Here is a 2,674-nt window from a genome sequence, read left to right on the forward strand (position 1 = left end):
TAGGATCTCTAAAATTTTCCTGTTCGTCCTCTCCACAAGACCATTGGACGAATGTTTGTTTGATACCATAACGTTCACAAATACCTGCCAAAACCTCGTTCCTAAATTAAGCCCCATTATCACTAAGGAGCACCGAAGGAGTGGTGTATGGACACAACACATGGGAAACTAAAGCATGTGCTACAACTGGTGCAGATTTGTTACGTAATGGAGCTAAGACCACAAAACGACTAAAATGATCCACGCACACAAGGACATACACAGAGCCCTGCGTGCTACGAGGCAGTTGCAAAAGGTCTATAGCCACAGTCTGAAAAGGGCGAGAAGGAGTAGGGTACTCTAAGATGGGAGAAGTGCTCGTAGAACCTTTGTTCTGGGCACAAGAACTACACCGGGCTACATGAGAGGTAATGTCTAGTCGCATTTTAGGCCAATAATACTTCTTCCGCGCCATAGCCAGAGTTTTGTCACGACCTGGGTGACCAGCCTGAGGGGCATCATGAGCAAGGGACAAAACAACGGGACCTAGAGACTCAGGGATCACTAGCTGTGCCACATCTTGCTCAAACACTTCCACATTACGAATGAGAACCTCGTCCTGCAGGGACCCTATCGGGGCACCTGAGACACGCACTGGAACTCGAACAGAACTTGAAGGTTCAATAAGATGCTCTCCTACAACAACAGCAGCACAATGAGCAACAGGGGTAGAGCGCTTAGAAGTTGGGACAGGCACATGTGCGGACTGATCAAGCACAGGAGAATCACAAACAGAAACTGGCCTATCCGAAGCAGAGATATCAAAATTGCAGAAAGTCACTACACGGCGACTAGGAGAAATATCTATGCTATGGGCTGTAAGAGCATCAATACCCAAGAGACAATCACACTTAAGGGCAATGCCAGAGACAACAGCAAAAGTGACATTGAAGACTGTAGCATGCGAGGGAAACTGTAAGGGAAGACAAACAGATCCAAGAACAAGCAAGGGAGAACCTTGCACAGAATGCAAATTATTACAAAAGGGAGATAACGGGAGATTATACAATTCCTGTAGAGCAAAGTAAGCCTTTCTACTTAAGAGACTACATTCTGCACCAGTGTCTACAGTCACAGAAAGAGGCGTATCCCTAGTTAGAAATTGAAAGGCAAGTAATTGAGAAGACTCGACAGCCACAAAGGGAATTATTTGAGAAAGAACATTGCTGGTCAACTCTTTGGGTTGTGAAAAACGCGCTGGGGAAAATGGGATTGATGAGGCTGATGAGAAGTCTCATCTCTAAGTTTCAAAACCTTGAAACATTGATTAGTCGAGTGTTTACAATGACCGTGGATAAGGCAATAACTGGGTCTACCTGGAGGTTTTACTCTGGAAAGGTCATGCGACAGATTAGAAGAAACAGTAGGTACACTCCTGCGGACAGGGGATAGTCTTGACTTGTGTACCTGGCGCCTACGGCGGTAACAAAAGTCGCTCGAATGACCAGACCTGTTACAAAAGGTACATAACAGGGGAGGGGGGGGGTAACTGTAGATTGAGGGAAACTATGAGAAGGAACTGTAGACTGAGAGAACTGAGGAGAACAAGGGACATGACCATGTTGATGAGCATTGCTAATACACAAGGAACTAGACGGTACTTCCCCTAGTTTACGGGAAAGCTGTGACGCAAAAGACAATAGAGTCTCATCAGGCTTATACATGAGAGAAGATGCTGCTCTTCTCTCAGAAGGGACCAAAAAAAGGGTATAGAACAGAAATTCAACGATAAGACGAAATCTATCTAAAGAGATATTGTCATTATCAACCCAATCAGAATGTGAAAGTGACTCTAAAGCGTCAACAGCAAGGATACTGGCCTGAGCTTGCGCCCGTCTATAATCAAGAGTGCCCAGTCGGGATACGAGAGTATCAGCCAGTTTGAAGCACCAATGGAACGCACCACCACCAGGGGTATCTGAAAAAAGTTTAAGAAAGTTAGACCTAAAGGTGTCATAATTATAGTCCAGAGATTTAGGATCTAAACACGACGCCGAAAGTAACTCCGATGCTAGAGAATTTGGCACAATTTGGGACCTTACAAAGGAGACCTTTTCAGGACCCGTCGAAACATTGGACTGGACAATGGCGTCCTCACATTGGCGGATAAAATCAGCCGCCCTATAATGAGGATCTTGACCAGAGAATTTAATTAATGACGGGTCCTGATGGAGCAACGTCAACTTGTGAGCCATTGTCTCAGCCTCTTTGACTTAGACATGATAGGAGCTGGCAACCGTAACCCACTTCGTAAGAGCATATGAAAACACTGACACCAAGCAATAATTAATGCAACTACAACACAAAAAAAAATAATATAGAGAAATCACATGGACATGGGACACGAACGTAAGAAAATTATATAATTCACACAAACAGAAGCATTGAATCACAGAAACAATGCAATACATATATCAATAATGAAGAAAAATTTATAGGAAGACCATAAATAGCAAAATTACGTAAAAAATGTATAATGTACTTAAACGTACGTAAATGTACCCAAGACTCACTGCGGGATAACATTTGAAAAGGTAAACAAAGAGTGACGTCATACAAATGGCCGCCCAAGGCACGACCGGATAGAGGATTTTTTTGTATATATTCACAATATATTCACAAAGTCTAAAAAAAA

Source organism: Oratosquilla oratoria, chromosome 10 (genome assembly GCF_046742065.1).
Source record: "Oratosquilla oratoria isolate Oo_2021 chromosome 10, ASM4674206v1, whole genome shotgun sequence".
NCBI classification, from domain to species: Eukaryota; Metazoa; Arthropoda; class Malacostraca; order Stomatopoda; family Squillidae; genus Oratosquilla; species Oratosquilla oratoria.